This window comes from Suncus etruscus, chromosome 1, assembly GCF_024139225.1.
Source record: "Suncus etruscus isolate mSunEtr1 chromosome 1, mSunEtr1.pri.cur, whole genome shotgun sequence".
NCBI classification, from domain to species: domain Eukaryota; kingdom Metazoa; phylum Chordata; class Mammalia; order Eulipotyphla; family Soricidae; genus Suncus; species Suncus etruscus.
The window spans coordinates 76733006-76756830 of record NC_064848.1 but is presented as its reverse complement, the minus strand read 5'-3'; the positions used below and the strand labels follow the sequence as shown (position 1 = coordinate 76756830).

Here is a 23825-nt window from a genome sequence, read left to right as displayed (position 1 = left end):
AAAGACAGATAAAAAGGGCCACACATCATTAATCATCAGGGAGTTTTCATTTATTTTATGACAGATTCTCAGCTATATTACCATTACAATATTAAATAAGGTATATGGTTCATTTCTACAATGTCATTGTAAGTGAACATAATTCACAAGTATTTATAAACAGTTTTAGACATGTATTCTTTCTAAATTATTGTAAATTTGTTATTACAAACCATTTTTTGGGAATAGAATTTGAGATATAGAAGCCATTGTAAGTTACAACAAGATTTAGACATAGGAAATACTCAAAAGATTGAACATAGTTTTGAAATGTACACTTCTGGATTTGAGACACAAATTTCATTTAGTAATGCTTTCATCGTTTATAACAGTGATCTTCATTCTAGTAGTCGAATTTTTATTCTTAAAAACAGGATTATAGCATTTCCTTTGGATGAATGTAGATAGAGTTCCTTCTGTGATAAATGTGGGAATAATTTTATGGGACAGCTTCTAACAAACAAGAATGTTTCTAAGTAAGTACTTGTGTAAATGTCACTACAAAGGATAAATTTATAAATTCCTTTATATCACATGTGGGAAATACATCTTACAGCAGTTCTTTTTGCAGCACTTTTTTTTTGTTTTGTTTTGTTTTGTTTTGGTTTGGTTTTTGGATCAAACCGGCGACGCTCAGGGGTTACTCCTGGCTCTACACTCAGAAATCGCTCCAGGCAGGCACAGGGGACTATATGAGATTCTGGGATTTGAACCACCGTCCTTCTGCATGAAAGGCAAACACCTTACCTCCATGCTATTTCTCCGGTCCCAGTTCTTTTCACAGCACTTTTGACATGTTTGATTTTCTTGGTGTTGATGCCATTGTAATAACTTGGCCAATTTTTATTTCAGACCAAAGAAGGGGGAAAAAGGGCTAGAGAGATAATGATAATTGATACTTGGAATGTTTCTATGATTTGTATCCAGTAAATTCAATTACTTTAAAGATCAGGATCAAAATATTCTATTAAATTTTAGTGTACATATTAACCCAAGTCTTCTAAATTTTTAAAAACATTTCTTTATTTTTGTTCTTTCTTGTGTTTTATATTGGCAGCTATTGTTTTATCCACACCTGGTATATTAAAATATCAGTAGCATAGGGAAAAAAGTGTTCATTTGTGAACTAATAGATCAGTTTACATTGGTTAAAAAAATGTTTACACCTGCCCTGAATACCAGTCCACAAACTGGCAGTTTTAACCTACCTGGCATTCATTGCTTTTTATAGCATTCTATATTTACAGACAATCATTGATCTGCAGACTAGTGTTTAAAGACTATTAACTTTAATTTTTATTTTAATATTAACTATTAAATATTATATTTGAGTTACACTTTAGATTCTAATAAGTGCTAACATTTTAGGATAGAGATTGTTCTGGGAAATATGAGAAGTTTTGCAAACTAGGTTGTGTTCCCCCTTTTTATTAGATATCAGGTGACATTGTTGCAATAGTGTTAAATTTTATAGCATTGATTGTTAAAGGACTCTACCATAACCGAAGTGCCACTATCATCCCTTTGACCTCTTATATTCTCTCTAGTCTGAACCATTCTCTATCTCCCTTCTATCAGTAAAATTTGTTTTGTTTTGAGGCCACACTCAGGTGTGCTCAGGACTTATTCCTAGCTCTGTAGTCAGGGATCACTCCTAGTAGTGTTCAAGGGACCATAAATAATGCTGGAGATAGACTCCAAGTGTGTGCAAGGCAGGTTCGGTAAAATATTTCTTGCTCTCATCAGTAAAATATTTTTGCATTGTTATAATAATTTTGCAATTTAAAAAATTTGTCTTTGACATTTTCTATTTTCTTATTTTTTTCTCTCTATTCTACAGATGAGTAAGCTCATTTGATATTTGTCATCCCTCTGACTTATTTTCCTTAGCACGATACCCTCCGGTCCACCACATTGCTTGTATTAGACTGCTTGATTTAAGCTGTACCTTATAGTTACACAGTATTCAACTGTGAACATATACCACAACCTCTTTGTTGTTGGACAATTGGGTTGTTAGGATATTCTGGCTAGTTTACTCAGTCCTGTGATGCATCTAGGTATTCAAACATCTTTACAAATTAATGTTTTATGGTTGGTAGGGGAGCAAATTCAAAGGAGTCAAATCACTAGGTTATTTGTTCTAGTCTTATATTTCTGAGAAATCTGTTTCCCAAAAGAACAACAGTGTTATAAGATTTAGAAGCACTCAAGTATATAGAAAGGTTTCTAATTTGTAATTTTACATTTTGAAACCCTATAACCAGGATATTGTTGACCATCACAAAGGAAAGCAGAAGGAAAGCAGGCAATGCTACTAGTACTACTAGTGTTTATAGACTAGGTATGCTAGGAAACATTTTGCACTATATAAAATAGTTCCTGCAAGTCATAAGTATCCATTCCAAATGCCAATATGCTGAGATTGAGAAACTCTGCTATAGAGAAATGACATAATCAGAGACTCTTCATAAACTTTGGAAATGGAAAAAGTTTAATGCTGTGGCAGGGGAGAGCTCCTTTTTACTATCATTTTAGATACATGGACAAGTCCCTGAGAGCCCCCAGACATTTCTGAAAATAGTAAAGAAAAAGAAAACATTTTATACAGCATGCAGCCAGTAATCTGTTGCTTTTACTGTTTTTACTCATTATTTAAAATCAAATATTTGAAATGTTTTTTCCTTTTCCATCCTTTCTTTGTTCCCATCCTATTCCTCATCCCTAAGGAATAACAGTCAAAACCATGACTATAAATCAGTACAGAAAATTAAATTTCAAAGGGACTATTAAAATTTATTTTTGATTTATTGTAGAAGTTATAATTACCATAACTCATTAACAAGTTTTGCCTTTTTACAGTAGTATTAATTTTCCCAAATATAATTTAAGGGAGTTTATAAGAGCACTGTCTTGGATATATATATATACATATGTATATATGTATGTATATATATGTCCTCCTTAACAATAAATTGTTTATAATATTTTTTATTTAAACACCTTGGTTACAAATATGATTGTGGTTGGGTTTCAGTCATATAAGATGACACCCCCCCTTAACCAGTGTAACATTCCCATCACCAATGACCCAAATATCCCTCCTCCCCTCCCCACTCCCACCTGTTATCTAGACAGGCTTTCTATTTCCCTCATATATTCTCATTGTTAGGATAGTTTGCAATGTAGTTATTTCTCTAACTAAACACATCACTCTTTGTGGTGCGGTTCATGAGGTCAGCTATAACGTCCAGCCCTCCTCTCTTTTGTCTCTGAAAATTGTTGAGACATGTCTTTCATTTTACTTAAAACCCATAGATGAGTGAGACCATTCTGCGTCTTTCTCTCTCTGACTTATTTCACTCAGCATAATAGATTCCATGTATATCCATGTATAGGAAAATTTCATAACTTCATCTCTCCTGATGGCTGCATTAATATTCAATTGTATATATGTACCACAGTTTCTTTAGCCATTCATCTGTTGAAGGGAATCTTGGTTGTTTCCAGAGTCTTGCTAAGGTAAATAGTGCTGCAATAAATATAGGTGTAAGGAAGGGGTTTTTGTATTGTATTTTTGTGTTCCTAGGGTATATTCCTAGGAGTGGTATAGCTGGATTGTATGGGAGCTCAATTTCCAGTTTTTGGAGGAATCTCCATATTGCTCTCCAGAAAGGTTGAACTAGTCGGCATTCCCACCAGCAGTGGATAAGAGTTCTTGTTTCACCACATCCCTACCAACACTGCTTGTTCTCATTCTTTGTGATGTGTGCCAATCTCTGTGGTGTGAGGTGGTACCTCATAGTTGTTTTGATTTGCATCTCCCTGATAATTAATGATGTGGAGCATTTTTTTCATGTGCCTTCTGGCCATTTTTATTTTTTCTTTATCAAACTGTCCATTTCTTCTCCCCATTTTTTGATGGGATTAGATGATTTTTCCTTGTAGAGTTCTGTCAGTGCCCTGTATATTTTGGATATTAGCCTCTTATCTGATGGGTATTGGGTGAATAGTTTCTCCCACTCAGTGGGTGGCTCTTGTATTCTGGGCACTATTTCCTTCGAGGTGCAGAAGCTTCTCAGCTCAATATATTTCCATCTATTAATCTCTGCTTTCACTTGCTTGGAGAGTGCCATTTCCTCATGAAGATGTCTTTAGTCTCAATGTCATGGAGTGTTATACCTACGTGTTGTTCTACATACCTTATGGTTTCAGGTCTGATATCTAGGTCTTTAATTCATTTGGATTTTATCTTCATACATGATGTTAGCTGAGGGTCTAAGTTCGCTTTTTTGCAAGTGGCTAGCCAGTTGTGCCAACATCACTTGTTGAAGAGGCTTTCTTTGCTCCATTTAGGACTTCTTGCTCTTTTATCAAATATTAGATGATTGTATGTCTGGGGAACATTCTCTGAATACTCAAGTCCACTGATCTGAGGGTCTATCTTTATTCCAATACCATGCTGTTTTGATAACTATTGCTTTGTAATACAGTTTAAAGTTGGTGAAAGTAATGCCTCCTATATATTTTTCCCAATAATTGCTTTGGCTATTCGAGGGTGTTTATTGTTCCAAATGAATTTCAAAAGTGCCTGATCCACTTCTTTGAAGAACGCCATGGGTACCTTTAGAGGGATCACATTAAATCTGTACAATGTGGGCCCAGAGAGATAGCACAGCGGTGTTTGCCTTGCAAGCAGCCGATCCAGGACCTAAGGTGGTTGGTTCGAATCCCGGTGTCCCATATGGTCCCCCGTGCCTGCCAGGAGCCATTTCTGAGCAGGAGTAACCCCTGAGCACCACCGGGTGTGGCCTAAAAACCAAAAAAAAAATCTGTACAATGCTTTGGGGAGTATTGCCATTTTAATGATGTTAATCCTGCCCATCCATGAGCAGGGTATGTGTTTCTATTTCTGCGTGTCCTCTTTTATTTCTTGGAGCAAAGTTTTATAGTTTTCTTTGTATAGGTCCTTCACATCTTTAGTCAAGTTTGTGTGGCACTAATGTGAATGGGGTTGCTTTCTTAATGTCCATTTTTCTCTATTATTATTGATGTATAGAAAGGCCATTAATTTTTGTGTGTTAATTTTGTAGCCAGCCACCTTGTTATATGAGTGTATAGTTTCTAGAAGTTTTTTGGTAGGTCTTTAGGGTTTTCTAAGTAGAGTATCATGTCATCTGCAAACAGGGAAAGCTTGACTTCTTCCTTTCCTATCTGGATGCCCTTGATATCTTTTTCTTGCCTGATAGCCATAGCAAGGACTTCCAGTGCTATGTTGAATAGGAGAGGTGAGAGAGGACAGTCTTGCCTTGAGGATAATATTTGCCACTGGCTTGTGGTAGATGGCTTTAACTATATTCGGAAAGGTTTCTTCCATTCTCATCTTGCTGAGAGTTTTGATCAAAAATGGGTGTTAGACCTTATCAAATGCTTTCTCTCGTCTATTGATATGATCATGTAATTTTTACATTTCTTGTTGTTAATGTTGTGTATTATGTTGATGGATTTACGGATGTTAAATCATCCTTGCATTCCTGGGATAAAAACTACTTGATCATAATGAATAATCTTCTTAATGTGGCATTGAATCCTATTTGCCAGGATTTAGTTGAGGATCTTTGCATCTGTGTTCATCAGGGATATTGTTCTCTAATTTTCTTTTTTGGTAGCATCTCTATCTGGTTTAGGTATCAAGGTGATGTTTGCTTCATAAAAGCTATTTGGAAGTGCTCCCATTTTTTTGATTTCATGGAAGAGTCTTGCCAGGATTGGTAGTGTTCCTCTTGGAAGGTTTGAAAGAATTCATTAGTGAATCCATCTGGGCCTGGGCTTTTGTTTTGGGGCAGACACTTGATTACTGTTTTAATTTCATCAATAGTGATGGTGTTGTTTAGATATGCTACTTCATCTTTATTCAACTGTGGGAGGTTATAAGAGTCCAAGAATTTATCCATTTCTTACAGGTTCTCATTCTTAGTGGCATAGAGTTTCTCAAAGTAGTTTCTGATTACCCTTTGAATCTCTGCTATATCGGTAGTGATCTCCCCTTTTTTCATTTTTAATATGAGTTATCAAGCTTTTCTCTTTCTTTGTTAGTTTTGCTAATGGTCTATCAATCTTATTTATTTTTTCAAAAACCAACTTCTGCTTTCGTTGATCTTTCAGATTGTTTTTTGGGTTTCCACTTCATTGATTTCTGCTCTCAGCTTTGTTATTTCCTTCTGTCTCTGTATTTTTGGGTCCTTTTGTTGAGCACTTTCTAATTCTATGAGCTGCATCATTAAGGTATTCAGGTAGGCCCCTTCTTCCTTCCTGATGTGTGCTTGCAAAGCTATAAATTTTCCTCTCAGTGCTGCTTTTGCTGTGTCCCATAAGTTCTAATAGTTTGTGTCTTTATTATCATTTGATTTCAGGAAGGTTTTGATTTCCTCTTTGATTTCATCTTGGACCCACTGGTTATTCAGTATGAGGCTGTTTAACTTAAAGTTGTTAAAGTTTTTCTTCTGTGTCCCTTTGGAATTCACATATAATTTCAGAGCCTTGTGGTCAGCGAAGGTAGTCTGCAAAATTTCTATCCTCTTGATATTATGGAGGTATGTTTTATGTGCCAGCATTTAGTCTATCCTGGAGAATGTCCCATGTACATTGGAGAAGAATGTGTATCCAGGTTTCTGGGGATGGAGTGTCCTATATATATATATATATCTACTAGGCCTCTTCCATTTCTCTTCTCAGGTCTAGTATATTCTTGTTGGGTTTCAGTCTGGTTGACCTATCCAGTGTTGACAAAGCCATATTGAGGTCCCCCACAATTATTGTGTTGTTATTGATATTTTTCACATTTGTCAACAATTGTATTAAATATTTTGCTGGCCCCTCATTCGGTGCATATATGTTTAGGAGAGTGATTTCTTCCTGCTGTATATACACCTTGATTAATACAAAATGTCCATCTTTGTCCCTTACAACGTTCCTGAGTATAAAGTTTGCATTATCTGATATTAGTATGGCCACTCCAACATTTTTATGGGTGTTGTTTGCTTGAATAATTTTTCTCCAGCCTTTTATTTTGAGTCTATGTTTGTTCTGACTATTCAGGTGCATTTTTTGTAGGCAGCAGAAGGTTGGATTGAGTTTTTTGATCCATTTAGCCACTCTGTGTCTCTTGACTGGTGCATTTAGTCCATTGACATTGAGAGAAAGGATTGTCCTGGGATTTAATGCCATCTTTATATCAAAATTTGGTGTGTCTTTTGGTCAGTCTTGTCTTAAATTAGGTCTTTCAGTTTTTCTCTTAAGGCTGGTTTTGAGTCTGTAAAGTTTTTGAGCTGTTGTCTGTCTGTGAAACCATGTATTCTTCCATCAAACATGAAAGTGAGTTTTTCTGGGTACAGTATTCAAGGCGAAGCATTTATTTCATTTAGTTTTGTCACTATGTCCCACCACTGCTTTCTGGCCTTGAGTGTTTCTGGTGACAGGTCTACTGTAAATCTCAAGGATGCTCCCTTTAATGTAATTTCTCTTTTTGATCTTGCTGCTTTCAGAATTCTGTCTCTATCTGTGGGATTTGTCATTGTGACTAGAATGTGTCTTGGGGTATTTTTTCTGGGGTGTCTTTTAGTTGGTACTCTTTGGCATGCAGGAATTGATCACATGTATTCTGTAGCTCTGGTAGTTTCTCTTTAATGATGCTCTTGACTGTTGATTCTTCCTGGAGATTTTCTTTCTGGGTCTCTGGGACTCCAATGATTCTTAAGTTTTTTCTGTTGAGACTTCTATTTTTTTTTAGAGTTTATTTCTTTTTTTTTTATTTAAACACCTTGATTACATACATGATTGTGTTTGGGTTTCAGTCATAAAAGGAACACCACCCATCACCAGTATAACATTCCCATCACCCATGTCCCAAATCTCCCTCCTCCCCACCCGACCCCTGCCTGTACTCTAAACAGGCTCTGCATTTCCCTCATACATTCTCAATATTAGGACAGTTCAAAATGTAGTTATTTCTCTAACTAAACTCATCACTCTTTGTGGTGAGCTTCCTGAGGTGAGCTGGAACTTCCAGCTCTTTTCTCTTTTGTGTCTGAAATTTATTATTGCAAGAATGTCTTTCATTTTTCTTAAAACCCATAGATGAGTGAGACCATTCTGCGTTTTTCTCTCTCTCTCTCTGACTTATTTCACTCAGCATAATAGATTCTGTGTACATCCATGTATAGGAAAATTTCATGACTTCATCTCTCCTGACAGCTGTATAATATTCCATTGTGTATATGTACCACAGTTTCTTTAGCCATTCATCTGTTGAAGGGCATCTTGTTTGTTTCCAGAGTCTTGCTATGGTAAATAGTGCTGCAATGAATATAGGTGTAAGGAAGGGATTTTTGTATTGTATGTTTGTGTTCTTAGGCTATATTCGTAGGAGTGGTATAGCTGGATCGTATGGGAGCTCGATTTCCAGTTTTTGGAGGAATCTCCATATTGCTTTCCATAAAGGTTGAACTAGTCGGCATTCCCACCAGCAGTGGATAAGGGTTCCTTTCTTTCCACATCCCCGCCAGCACTGTTTGTTCTCATTCTTTGTGATGTGTGCCATTCTCTATGGTGTGAGGTGGTATCTCATTGTTGTTTTGATTTGCATCTCCCTGATGATTAGTGATGTGGAACATTTCTTCATGTGTCTTTTGGCCATTTGTATTTCTTCTTTGTCAAAGTGTTTGTTCATTTCTTCTCCCCATTTTTTGATGGGATTAGATGTTTTTTTCGTGTAAATTTCTGTCAGTGCCTTGTATATTTTAGAGATTAGCCCCTTATCTGATGGGTATTGGGTGAATAGTTTCTCCCACTCAGTGGGTGGCTCTTGTATCCTGGGCACTATTTCCTTTGAGGTGCAGAAGCTTCTCAGCTTAATATATTCCCATCTGTTAATCTCTGTTTTCACTTGCTTGGAGAGTGCAGTTTCCTCCTTGAAGATGCCTGTAGTCTCAATGTCCTGGAGAGTTTTGCCTATGTGTTGTTCTATATATCTTATGGTTTGGGGTCTGATATCGAGGTCTTTAATCCATTTGGATTTTACCTTTGTACATGATGTTAGCTGGGGGTCTAAGTTTAATTTTTTGCAAGTGGCTAGCCAGTTGTGCCAACACCACTTGTTGAAGAGGCTTTCTTTGCTCCATTTAGGATTTCCTGCTCCTTTATCAAAAATTAGGTGATTGTATGTCTGGGGAACATTTTCTGAGTATTCAAGCCTATTCCACTGATCTGAGGGTCTGTCCTTATTCCAATACCATGCTGTTTTGATAACTATTGCATTGTAGTAAAGTTTAAAGTTGCAGAAAGTAATTCCTCCCATATTCTTTTTCCCAATGACTGCTTTAGCTATTCTAGGGTGTTTATTGTTCCAAACAAATTTTAAAAGTGCCTGATCCACTTCTTTGAAGAATGTCATGGGTATCTTTAGAGGGATAGCGTTGAATCTGTATAATGCCTTGGGGAGTATTGCCATTTTGATGATGTTAATCCTGCCAATCCATGAGCAGGGTATGTGTTTCCATTTCCGCGTGTCCTCTCCTATTTCTTGAAGCAGAGTTTTATAGTTTTCTTTGTATAGGTCCTTCACATTTTTAGTCAAGTTGATTCCAAGATATTTGAGTTTGTGTGGCACTATTGTGAATTGGGTTGTTTTCTTAATGTCCATTTCTTCCTTATTACTATTGGTGTATAGAAAGGCCATTGATTTTTGTGTGTTAATTTTGTAGCCTGCCACCTTGCTATATGAGTCTATTGTTTCTAGAAGCTTTTTGGTAGAGTCTTTAGGGTTTTCTAAGTAGAGCATCATTTCATCTGCAAACAGTGAGAGCTTGACTTCTTCCTTTCCTATCTGGATTCCCTTGATATCTTTTTCTTGCCTAATCGCTATAGCAAGTACTTCCAGTGCTATGTTGAATAGGAGTGGTGAGAGAGGACAGCCTTGTCTTGTGCCAGAATTTAGAAGGAAGGCTTTTAGTTTTTCTCCATTGAGGATAATATTTGCCACTGGCTTGTGGTAGATGGCCTTAATTATATTGAGAAAGGTTCCTTCCATTCCCATCTTGCTGAGAGTTTTGATCAAGAATGGGTGTTGGACCTTATCAAATGCTTTTTTTGCATCTATTGATATGATCATGTGGTTTTTATTTTTCTTGTTATTGATGTTGTGTATTATGTTGATAGATTTACGGATGTTAAACCAGCCTTGCATTCCTGGGATGAAACCTACTTGTTCGTAGTGGATGATCTTTTTAACGAGGCATTGAATCCTGTTTGCCAGGATTTTGTTGAGGATCTTTGCATCTGCATTCATCAGTGATATTGGTCTGTAATTTTCTTTTTTGGTAGTGTCTCTGTCTGGTTTAGGTATCAGGGTGATGTTGGCTTCATAAAAGCTATTTGGGAGTGTTTCCACTTGTTCAATTTCATGAAAGAGTCTTGCCAGGATTGGTAGTAGTTCCTCTTGGAAAGTTTGATAGAATTCATTAGTGAATCCATCTGGGCCTGGGCTTTTGTTTTTGGGCAGACTTTTGATTACCATTTTTATTTCATCAATGATGATGGGGGTGTTTAGATATGCTACATCCTCTTCCTTCAACCGTGGAAGATTATAAGAGTCCAAGAATTTATCCATTTCTTCCAGGTTCTCATTTTTAGTGGCATAGAGTTTTTCAAAGTAGTTTCTGATTACCCTTTGAATCTCTGTCATATCAGTAGTGATCTCTCCTTTTTCATTCCTGATACGAGTTATCAAGTTTCTCTCTCTCTCTTTCTTTGTTAGGTTTGCCAGTGGTCTATCAATCTTGTTTATTTTTTCAAAGAACCAACTTCTGCTTTCGTTGATCTTTCGGACTGTTTTTTGGGTTTCCACTTCGTTGATTTCTGCTCTCAGCTTTGTTATTTCCTTCTGTCTTCCTATTTTTGGGTTCTTTTGTTGAGTACTTTCTAGTTCTATTAGCTGTGTCATTAAGCTACTCAGGTAAGCTCCTTCTTCCTTCCTGATGTGTGCTTACAAAGCTATAAATTTTCCTCTCAGTACTGCTTTTGCTGTGTCCCATAAGTTCTGATAGTTTGTGTCTTTATTGTCATTTGTTTCCAGGAACCTTTTGATTTCCTCCTTGGTTTCATCTCGGACCCACTGGTTATTGAGTGTTAGGTTGTTTAACTTCCAGGTGTTAAAGTTTTTCTTCTGAGTCCCTCTGGAATTCACAAATAATTTCAGAGCCTTGTGGTCAGCGAAGGTAGTCTGCAATATTTCTATCCTCTTGATCTTATGGAGGTATGTTTTATGTGCCAGCATGTAGTCTATCCTGGAGAATGTCCCATGTACATTGGAGAAGAATGTGTATCCAGGTTTCTGGGGATGGAGTGTCCTATATATATTCACTAGGCCTCTTTCTTCCATTTCTCTCCTCAGGTCTAGTATATTCTTGTTGGGTTTCAGTCTGGTTGACCTATCCAGTGTTGACAAAGCAGTGTTGAGGTCCCCCACAATTATTGTGTTGTTATTGATATTGTTTTTCAGATTTGTCAACAGTTGTTTTAAATATTTTGCTGGCCCCTCATTTGGTGCATATATGTTTAGGAGAGTTATTTCTTCCTGCTCTACATACCCCTTGATTAATATAAAATGTCCATCTTTGTCCCTTACAACGTTCCTGAGTATAAAGTTTGCATTATCTGATATTAGTATGGCCACTCCAGCTTTTTTATGGGTGTTGTTTGCTTGGATAATTTTTCTCCAGCCTTTTATTTTGAGTCTATGTTTGTTCTGACTATTCAGGTGTGTTTCTTGTAGGCAGCAGAAAGTTGGATTGAGTTTTTTGATCCATTTAGCCACTCTGTGTCTCTTGACTGGTGCATTTAGTCCATTGACGTTGAGAGAAAGAATTGTCCTGGGATTTAACGCCATCTTTATATCAAAATTTGGTGTGTCTTTTGGTTAGTCTTGTTTTAAATTAGGTCTTTCAGTTTTTCTCTTAATACTGGTTTTGAGTCTATAAAGTTTCTGAGCTGTTTTTTGTCTGTGAAACCATGTATTCTTCCGTCAAACCGGAAAGTGACTTTTGCTGGGTACAGTATTCTAGGTGAAGCATTCATTTCATTCAGTCTTGTCACAATATCCCACCACTGCTTTCTGGCCTTGAGTGTTTCTGGTGACAGGTCTGCTGTAAATCTCAAGGATGCTTGCTTGAATGTAATTTCCCCTTTTGATCTTGCTGTTTTCAGAATTCTGTCTCTATCTGTGGGATTTGTCATTGTGACTAGGATGTGTCTTGGGGTGGTTTTTCTTGGGTCTCTTTTGGTTGGTACTCTTTGAGCATGCAGGATTTGATCACATATATTCTTTAGCTCTGGAAGTTTCTCTTTAATGATGTTCTTGACTGTTGATTCTTCCTGGAAATTTTCTTCCTGGGTCTCTGGGACTCCAATGATTCTTAAGTTGTTTCTGTTGATCTTATCATAGACTTCTATTTTCATCTGTTCCCATTCTTTGACTAATTTTTCCATTGTCTGTTCATTTGCTTTAAGTTTTTTTTTCCAATCTCTCCTGCTGTATGGAATTGTTATGTATCTCATCTTCCACAGCACCAAGTCTATTCTCAGCTTCTGATACCGTGTCCCAGAGCTTATCCATTTTGTCATTCACTTCGTTTACTGATTTTTTTCAGGCCTGTTAGTTGATATGTTATTTCAGTTTGGAGTTTTGTGATTTCTGTCTTCATATTTTCTTGATTATTATTAGTGTTCTGTTCCACTCTATCCATGGTTTTTTTGAGGTCTTTGAGCATCTTCCATATTGCTACTCTAAAGTCCTTCTCTGAGAGGTTGATTAGTTGGTTGGTCATTAACTGGTCCTCAGAATTGTCATCTTCATTCTCTATGTCTGATGCTGGCCTGCGTTGTTTCCCCATTGTCACACTTGTATTGTGGGTTTTTCTACGTGTTGTGGTGGTATTTATTGGTTATATGATGCAGGCAGCACACTTCTCTGGCTCCGCCCTTTCTGGATGGGCCTGCTTGCCTCCAAGGTAGGGGAGTCCTCCGTGGATGAAGCCTCACACAGGATCAAATCTTAGGCCCGAGCACGCAGCAGAGAAGACAGTCTGGAGAGAAGTTCTTGCTTCTGTGATCCAACACAGTTCTTAGTGTTTTTTTTTTTCTTCTTCTTCTTGTGATGGTGTTATTTTTTTAGAAAGAGCGCACGGCTGCGTAGCGAAGTGGAGCTAAGTGCCTTCTGGAGCCTCTTTTCAGCCCACTCTCAAGCGGTTCACGCAACAGGATAGTAGAGAGACACACACAGGCAGCACTCACAGTTTTTCACAGTCGGGCGCCACTGGACAGGCGTAGTTTTCACTCGCTTGCTTGGCCACTTCAGAATGCTGTATTTTTGGGGTCGCTTCCCAGGACTCTGAGGAGAGTTGCTGGGTAGCTTCAGTTTTTTGGGGGTTTGCTTCCCAGGGCTCTGAGGTGAGCTTCCAGAGTTCAGGAAAGACAGAGAAGAGTAGGACAGGGCTCCCTTCAGGTCACCAGTTTCCTCAGAAGGAGCACAGCCGGGTGGAGACTCTGCAGGTAGAGCAATCAGCACTCTGCCTGGAAACCCCCACATCCAGCCATTTCTTACTCACTCCCTGGCTCGCTGGGTAGCTTCCGAATGTAGTTTCTTTGGGGTTCGCTTCTCAGGGCTCTGAGGAGAGCTTCCAGAGTTCAGGAAAGACAGAGAAGAGTAGGACAGGGCTCCCTTCAGGTCCTCAGTTTCCTCAGAAGAAGCACAGCCGGGTGGAGACTCTGCATGTAGAGCAATCAGCACTCTGCCTGGAAACCCCCACATGCAGCCATTTCTTACTCACTCACTGGCTCGCTGGGTGGCTTCCGAATCGAGACTTCTATTTTCATCTTTTCCCATTCTTTGACTAATTTTTCCATGGTCTGTTCATTTGCTTTAAGTTTTTTTTTTTTTCCCAATCTTTCCTGCTGTATGGAGTTGTTATTTATCTCATCTTCCACAGCACCAATTTTATTCTCCGGTCTGTTACCTCTTGGAGAGCTTTTCCATTTTGTCATTTAATTCATTTACTGAATTTTTCAGGCCTGTTATATGACCTGTTATTTCAGTTTGGAGTTTTCTGATTTCTGTCTTCATATTTTCTTGGTTTTTATTAGTATTCTGTTCAACTCGATCAATGGTTTCTTTGAGTTCTTTGATCATCTTCCATATTTCTTGTCTAAACTCTTTATCTGGGAGATTGATTAGGTGGTTGGCTGTTGTCTGGTCATCAGATGTGTCATCTTCATTTTCTATGTCTGATGTTGGCCTGTGTTGTGTCCCCATTGCCACACTTTTATTGTGGGTTTTTCTATGTGTTGTGGTGGTATTCATTGGCTAAATGATGTGCAAGGCTACACTCCTTGGCTCCGCCTGTTCTGGGTGGGTTGACTGGCCTCCAAGGGATGTGAGTCCTCCGTGGATGAAGCCTCACACAGGATCAAATCTTAGGCCCAAGCATGCAGCAGAGAAGACAGTCCAGAGAGAAATGCTGGGCTTCAGTGATCCAGCACAGTTCCTAGTGTGATTTTTTTTCTTTTTGTTGCAGTGGCGTTCTTTCATTAGATAGAGTTCACTTCACGGCCATGCTCTTCTGGAGGCTCTGGGAGAGCTATTTTTCTGGTCCCTTTTTGGCCCACTCCCAAGAGGTTCAGGAGACAGGACAGTGGAAAAACACTCACAGGAAATACTCACAGTTTCTCACAGTCGGGAACCACTGGGCAGGCGTAGATTTTCACCCTTAACAAGAAATTTATTTTACAACATTTATTCATGAGTTCTATACCCCTGATGAGTTTTACATAAACTTTCCCTCAGAAATTTATCATGAAACTTTTAAAATTAAGAGAATTTTATAATGGTTGCTTAAATATATAGTGAGGAAATTGTAACATAAATATTTTATTATACTTTTCATTATTTCTGATTTTTAATTCACTTCCTAATTATTTTAATTGCATTATTTTAGAAATCTTACAAAACCTATACAATTTAGAGTTTAATATAATTCTTTAGCATGTATATTATAACTACAACCAAAAGTTTACTATGATTAAATACTTAATAGTTTTAAATTTTGATTTAAAATCACAAAATTACAAAAGCAAAATTTACTCTTGTTTAAAAAATTTATACTAATATTAATTAGAGGCCCTATCAAGATTAAAAAATAGAATAACTTTGAAAGAGTCTCTTTTATCTTAGTTTTTCTGACATGTCTACCTAAAATTATCATCCTTCTGAACCATTGAATATGTTTACCTACATTAGAATTTGAATATGTTCTCTTATTCAACTGAATGAGTTTGTAGAGAAGCATATATTTATCAAATCTTCATTATCCCTTTGCTACTAACTTATTGATCACTGTAAAAAAAGATAACCTTTGCCGTCTTAATTATTATCATTATTATTATTTAATAATAAAAAGACCTTTAACCTTTGAATTTTATTTTTGATTTTGGGATCACTCCTGGCTCTGCACTCAAGAATCACTCCTGATGTTCCTTAGGGATGTGTCATCAGGGATCAAATATGGGTCTACCTGTATGAGCAAAGCCTTAACCTCTGTATTACCTTTCCATCCAAATTTTTGAAAATTTTAAGTAATGAAGTTATTTATTTATTTTTTTGGTTTTTGGGCCACACCCGTTTGACGCTCAGTGGTTACTCCTGGCTATGTGCTCAGAAATTGCCCCTGGCTTGGGGGGACCATATGGGATGCCGGGGGATCAAACTGCTGTCCGTCCTATGCTAGCGCTTGCAAGGCAGACACCTTACCTCTAGCACCACCTTCCCGGCCCCATGAAGTTATCTTTTTAACTACAGGTAGCATGCTGTACATTAGATGAGTGGAACATATACATTGTGTATAACAAAGACATTGCACCCTTTGGCCAATACCTTCTTATCTTCCCCACCATTTAACTTTCTCAAAAACAACTCTACATGCTGCTTCTATGAGTTGGACAACTTTAATTTTCACATATAATTGCTATTATGTAACATTGATAATGTAATTTTCTTTTCAAATTTAGTATCCTGCTCCTTAAATTCATCTATGTTATTGCAAAGGTAGATTTCTCTCCTTCGAAGGCAGAATTTTATTCCATGGAATTATAGATTATATCTTATTTCTCCATTCATATACCAATTGATAATTAGCTTACCATCTACACTTGTCTAGTGTGATAATACTGCAATAAATGGGGAAGTGAAAATAACTTTGAAGTCTTGAATTTAAATTATTGTTATGAATAACCCAAATTGAATTTCTGGAAAATGTTTTTTATTTTACTTTTATTTCCCATCCCCCCATTTTTATTTTGGGAGGAATCACAAACCTTGGTTCTAGTGCTCTCATATTTATTGGTGCTTGCTGGACCTGTGCTGGTTTTATTTTTAGTTTCTTAAAGAACTTCCTGATATTTTTCATAGTCATCGTCCTAATTAAAGTAAGTCACTTTTCTCCAGGAATGTACAGGCATTTGCTTTTTGCCATATCTTTACCAATAATTTTTCTTTTAGTTTTGATAACTTCCTTAACACTTTTTAACAGATGCAATGTGAAACAATATTGTGATTTGATTCATATTTATCTTTTGATAAGTAAAAAGGAATATTTTATAATATATGTTTGTCATTTATATTCCTTTGTATTTAAAAAGGATTTTGTTTCCTCGCTGTATTATCATAGCAAGCTGTGCATACATCTTATCATGGAGGTTATTCATTTATTAAACTCACACTATGGCAGGTCCTGTGATGGATAATTTAACTTCCAAAATTAACCAGATGTTAATGCTTATAAACATTATTTTTTGCTTAGTAGGAAAAATAGGGTTGGGGATCGATAGGTCAAGAGTGAGGAGTATGCATGCTCTGTTCTTTTAAGGGCCCACATGTGATGCCCAGCATAATATGACTCTCCAGAACTGCTAGATGTGGGCTCATAAATCTCAGTACTTATATAAAAAGTAATTGTTATTACTTCTGCCCTGAATAATCTACCTATAGATTAGAAAAGAAATGAATAAAATAAGAAAAAATGAATTGCTTATGCTTTTATAAGTTCAATAATTATTTCAACAGTTTCAGCAATGTTTTACACTGTTTTGCTAAAATTCTAATTACAGCAAATTTATTTTAACCTAATTTATTTTATTTATTTATTTTATTTTTATTTATTTTATTTCTAATTTATTTTAACCATTCTAAGCATGTGAGAATATGTGTTACATAACTAAATTATAAATTGTGCCTATTATACATTAAATACTAATTTAAAGCATTAAATTATAATGAACACAGTAAATATTAACATTTTAAGATAAAATTTAGTAGCAATAATGGTATAAGTGATTGTAGTTTACATATATTGGACTGTAAAAATTTCAGCAAAATGTTTTCTCTGAAAAAATGGAGCTTGGAGATACTGCTAATCTTCACTTTTATATATCTGCAAATATTCTTTAAATAATATATTTTATAACTAAAGATCAGAAATAATACTAAAAAAATTTTTTTTTTGGTTTTTGGGCCACATCCAGCGATGCTCAGGGGTTACTCCTGGCTCAGAAATAGCTCCTGGCAGGCACGGGGAACCATGGGGGACACCGGGATTCGAACCAACCACCTTTGGTCCTGGATCTGCTGCTTGCAAGGCAAATGCTGCTGTGCTATCTCTCCGGGCCCAATAATACTTAAAATTTTGCATTTGTAGAATACAGTGGCAAGCATTCAACACATTTTGTCACTAGTTTTATTTACTACCCCAAAGAAATATAAATAAATAGCTAAGGAAAGAAAATTAGTGACTTTATATTGAGTTAAGTATGTTTAAATGATGCTATTTTATATATTTATTTCAAGCAATAACTTCTAAAATATGTAACCAGGAGCAGACATATTGACTCTGTCCCCATTTTTGGAATAGGGAATCTCTAGTTCATCATTCAGGATGCCCCTGTTCTGAAGTATAGTTACATAGGATACACTATGACACCTATGGTAGCTAAGTGTACCAAAGGGTAAAAGGCCAGAGCACAGAAGATATCTATCATAATGAGTGAGTGAGAAGCTAGGTATTAATTTTATTTTAACCTTTTCATTTCTGCCACAGAGATCTTCCTGTTTCTTTGTCAAGCTCCCTCTAACCTAAGATGTAATTCCTTAGGTCAATGCCCATTTTGGATTTAACTTACAGAAGCAAACTATGGATCATTAAAAATTTACCCCCTCTCTCCATATTTTACATTAGAAAAGAATGTCTATAAAGCTCATGTACTTACCCAAACTTGCTTAAGCCTAAGAAACTCTTTTTTTTTTAAATAATAATCTTTATTTAAGCACCATGATAACAAGCATGTTTGTAGTTGGGTTTCAGTCATAAAAAGTACACCTCCTTTTAGTGCGACATTCCCACCACCAATGCTCCTTATCTAATTCCTCCCCCACCCCCTGCCTGTATTTGTAATAGATATTCTATTTTTCTCATTCACTACCATTGTCAGGATAGTTGTTAGTGTAGTTATTTCTCTACTCTGTGTGATAAGCTTCATATCGTGGGCCAGACATTTCAGCCCTCATCTCTATTGTTTCTGGGTATTATTAAAAATATACTGTGTTTTATTTTTCTTAAGTCCCACAGATGAGTGAGATTAATCTGTGTCTATCTCTCTCTCTGACTCATTTCATTCAGCATAATAATTTCCAAGTTCATCCATGTATAGGAAAATTTCATGACTTCACTTTTCCTGACAGCTGCATAGTATTCTTTTGTGTATATGTACCACAGTTTCTTTAGCCACCCATTTCTTGTCAGGCATCTGGGTTGTTTCCAGATTATGGCTATTGTAAATGTAATGAATATAAGTGTGCAGAAGGAAATTGTGTATTTTTTGTGTGTTCCTAAATTATTTCTTAAAACAGAGTCACTGCCTTACTACCCAGAAAAGGCAAACTAAATCACCCAGTTACTATCCTATCTATTCCTTCAGATAATGTCCTCCACTGTTTGTAAAACAACATATTCTTCATATGTCAGGCACTTTCGGTGCTTATCCAAATATATCTTTGGTACTTAGCTAAAAATGTGAGACCTCCTGAACTCCCAAGTATCTAGTAGTGGTCTAATTAGAGAAAGCCTCATTATTTTAGAGTTCTAAGAATTATCCTATTTTTTCACTCACATTTAGTTTTGGAAACCAAGAACACTTCTTTGTTTCTAGGGCCTAGGATGGAATTGAATAAGTTGTTTCTTCATGACCATCATTTTGTCCTCTGTTCCAGTGTTCTTACTCCTTTGTTCCCTTTCACTGATGATGAAGAGAAGCAATGTGCCATTGGAAGGCACTTAGCTTGGAGGATATAAGCTTCATTCTCAACTCTGACATATTTCTGTATAAATTCTGGGTAAAGCATTTAATTTAATGATCATGGTATGGAATGCCATTTAAAATAAAGTAATGATCTTAAATCCAGATAGATTTAATAACAGACCTAAAAATTAACTTTAATCCCATTTATGAAATTTATAGTTTATTATAATAAAATATTATCTAATATTATATTATGAACCTTTTCAATTTTCCATTTTTCTCAAATCAGACTAAAAGTTGTTAGCATAGAATACACAATACTTTTTTTATGAAAATGGAAAAAATGACATTTATAATAAATACCTATATACTCGAGTATATAAATATATAAGCCAAACTCTGCTTATATTCAGGTCATATAGGTTATTTGATTTGATGCACACTCCGAATCAAATGCACATAGTCTCCAGTCATCTTCTGCAGTCTGCTGGAGGGGGTGGTGCTTCAGCTCTGTCCACAAGTTGCAGCTGAGCTGGAGAGGTAGGCAGATGATCTCATCTGTGTGCCACTGAACTATTTAGCCCACAATAATAAATAGCACATTTAACTAAGTGAAAAACCCTTTTAGGGGCCGGAGAGATAGCATGGAGGTAAGGCATTTGCCTTTCATGCAGAAGGTCATCGGTTCGAATCCCGGCGTCCCATATGGTCCCCCGTGCCTGCCAGGAGCAATTTCTGAGCATGGAGCCAGGAGTAACCTCTGAGCACTGCCGGGTATGACCCAAAAACCACAAAAAAAAAACAAAAAACAAAAAAACACACAAAACCCTTTTAAGGCAGTAAAGTCGTGTAACTAAATGTTTATAAATTCTAAATCATTATAATCAGTATAAGAATTCAGGATTTTTAACCATTTATTTACAATGTTTTACTATCTTAAATGGTTTATTCATTTTATTAAAGTTGCCATTGAATACTATGAGTTAATGTGGTATGTTAATGGTATACAGTATATCAAACAATCATGTATTGTACATGTAATCATGTATTTATTTACTTATTTATTTACTGATTCCTCAATTATTATAATTGTTTTGGGTATATATTTTTATTTTTTAAACTTACTAGTGGCTGCTGCATTTTCCACCTCAGCTTATACTCAAGTCACTAAGTTTCCCCAATTTTTAGGGTAAAATTAGGGTGCTCGGCTTACACTCGGGTTGGCTTATGTTCTAGTATTTATATATACGTATACATACATATATATGCATTCATGGTATGTCTTCATCTTTATTTCCTTAGTGTTTTTATTATCTTATTCAGCATTTTAAAAAATAAAACTGAACTATTTATTTCTTCTAGTTCCTATTTACTTTTTCCATTTTGGAAGTTCCTCTTTTAAAATTGTCTCCTTTTAGGAATTTCAGCCTTAGTTTTGACATATACTTTGGGTATTAGGCCAATGTTTAGCAGAGATCATACAGAAAATTGGACTTTCACTCTCTGGCTTTCTTCTGTGTTTTACTCTTATATTGCCTGCTTTTGTGATTTTCCTGAACTCTCTCTTCTTTTCAAATCAGTAACATTGAATTTTGGTGACACTGTCCTTCCTTTATCTTAAGACTACAAAAAAAGAGAAACTCACCCAGTATAAAGATTCTTTTTTACAAAAATTGACTGACCCAGCTCATTTTATGAATGCTTATAAAACTTTAGAAGGATTTAAAAGTTGTAATAGGAACATTTAACATGAGCTCTAACCCCTTTTAACAGTATCTTTGTGAACAATTTAGTATTTTAAACTATAGGAACAATTTTGCACAACACATTTATAGCACTCATCTTACATACCTGAAATTTTGTATCAGTTGAATAACAAGTTTCATATATACCAACGCAAAGCCCCTGAAAATTACCCTATCACTGTTTATATAAGTTTGACTTTTGAAAATGATCATGTAAGTGGAACTATGGAGTATATATTCTGTGGCTGGCTTTTTCTATTTATTATAATAAATTCAAGGTGGTGGTATAAATGGAATAATTTAATTTTGAAGCTAAATAATAAATATTGCATTGTGTACATACCACAATTTCTTTGTATCTTTTTTTTTCAATGGAATTAAATGGACATTTAAGTTATTTTTTTTATCTTGGCTATATTGCTTAACAGTTCTATGAATATGGAAGTGCAAATATCTCTTTGAGATTTTGATTTCAAAAGGGTTTTTTTCTTGGGGGCTGGAGCAGGGTAGGTGTTTGAGCTAAACCAGACTCTTGTCTCTTATACTCAGGTATCACCACTGGTAGTACTGGGGGACCAAATGCTGTGCGAGGACTGCACCCAAGTTGGCTGGATGTGAGTCAAGCACTGTAGCTGCTGTACTATTTCTCCAATCCTCATTTCAGTAAAAACTATTTGTTTTTTTTATTCCTCTATGTAAAAGTCTATAATAGTTCAATGTAGTAGTTGAACTAAATTTTAATTCAAGATTATTAAAATATATTTCTCATAAGAAATATTACTTTTTAATGCATAACTAACTTCAGTAAAAGGAGGACTATTTATTCCTTGGTGGTTTGGTAAACTTATCTATTTGGTAAACTTAATTAAAATTTGCTATATCATGGGATCAGAGAAAGACTAAACAAAGTCTATTAAAATAACAATATATTACTCCCATGTAATTTTCCAGGACCATTAAATTTTTTTCATAAATAAACTCCGAGGTTAGAAACCATTTATATAGAGAATATACACATCTAGGAAAACAAATCTCTATCATACTGCATATATATGTTCTTTGTAATTAGAAATTTTTAGCATTTCAAAAACAATTTATTTGAATGAAGAGCATGTATTTGTTTTTATTAATCTTTCAAATTCGTTTCTTGAATAAAAGTGCATGAGAATTGCTTTTGCATGACATTATGGTCAATATTTTGTATTTATTGATTTTTGTTGTTTTTGGATCAAACCTGGTGATGATCAGGAGTTGCTTTTGCACTCAGGAATGGCCTAACAGGCTTGTATGGCCATATAATGTGCTGGAAATAGAACACAGATCAGTTGTGTGCAAGGCACACATCTTACCTGTTATACAATCACTCTGGTCCTATATTAACTTTTTATCATTACCAATCTAGCTCAGTTAGTCTGGATAAACATTCTTTAAGCTTCATGTAACAAGAGTTATCATTTGAAAAGTTTTGAAAATTGTAAAGGGTGGACATACAAACTTAAAATTTTTTTTGCCATACCCTCTGGAGCTCAGAAATCACTCCTGGCAGTCTCAGGAGACCATATAGGATACCGGGAATCGAACCTAGCAGCCACCTGCAAGGCAAAAAGTCTTACCCTCTGTGCTATGGCTCTGACCCCTTAAGAATATTTTTTTACTCCTGTTAAATTCAGACAAATCTGCAGAGATAAATGGAGCCAAATGCTAGCCCAATAATTTGTGAGAAAAATTACTACATTTTTACTCTATTCGTATGTAAATTGGTGGATCCCTATCCAGAACCTTGAAGAGTCCTTTGTAATACAGCTGAATTATGTTTTCTGTATGTTCTGAGACCACTAGATGGTAGCATTGACTAGATTTTTCTTTGACTTTCTCCTTTAAAGTAGAATTATCAGTTTTATCAGATTTGTATTTTACTCTGCACATTAGTTCAAACTCACTATGGAATGCTTTAGATTTCATTCATTTTTTTTTTTTTAAGCCTACAGCACCCGATATTCCCAGGCAGTCTCCCATCCAAGTACTAACCAGGCCTGACCCTGCTTAGCTTCCGAGATCAGACGAGATCGGGCGCGTTCAGGGTGGTATGGCCGTAGACAGATTTCATTTTTTTATATTATCTTAATTTAGTATTTGACTACTTGAAGGCACATGCATTATCTTATTAAAATTTTCATTTTTGATTACTTATTAGTTGAATATTTTTTATACTTTTGTTATATTAAGGTTTTATTGCATTGCAGAATTTACTGAATTTTTAAATTTTTTTTTAATTTACTGAATTTTTATTGGGTTGTCTATATTTTCAAAAGATACATTCTGGACTTTAATACTCTTCTTATTTAAAAAGTGTAGCCTCTCCCATTAGTGTCTATTATTTAAACTTTATTTTTGTTACATTTTTTCTAATTTTTATTATAACACCATACTACCAAATTGTTCATAATGCAGTAATTTCAGGCATAAAATGTTTAAACACCAAATTCACCACTAGTGTTATCTTCCCTTCACCAGCATCCTCTAGTCACTTACACATCATGATCATCTACTCTATGGAGGCACAAACAAATTTACTTCATCTTGCTTACTACAACTCATAGGTAACTGAAATGATCAAATCTTAGGTCAACACAGGTCAGTTTG

General features: G+C 35.8%; 1 non-coding gene across 1 annotated transcript; it reads right to left on the bottom strand.

The window, feature by feature from the left end:
* Window positions 1–23161: 23161 nt before the first annotated feature.
* On the bottom strand, window positions 23162–23280 carry LOC126025479 (5S ribosomal RNA). Its single transcript, XR_007501465.1, has one exon. It is a non-coding gene; the product is annotated as a 5S ribosomal RNA (ribosomal RNA).
* Window positions 23281–23825: the final 545 nt, after the last annotated feature.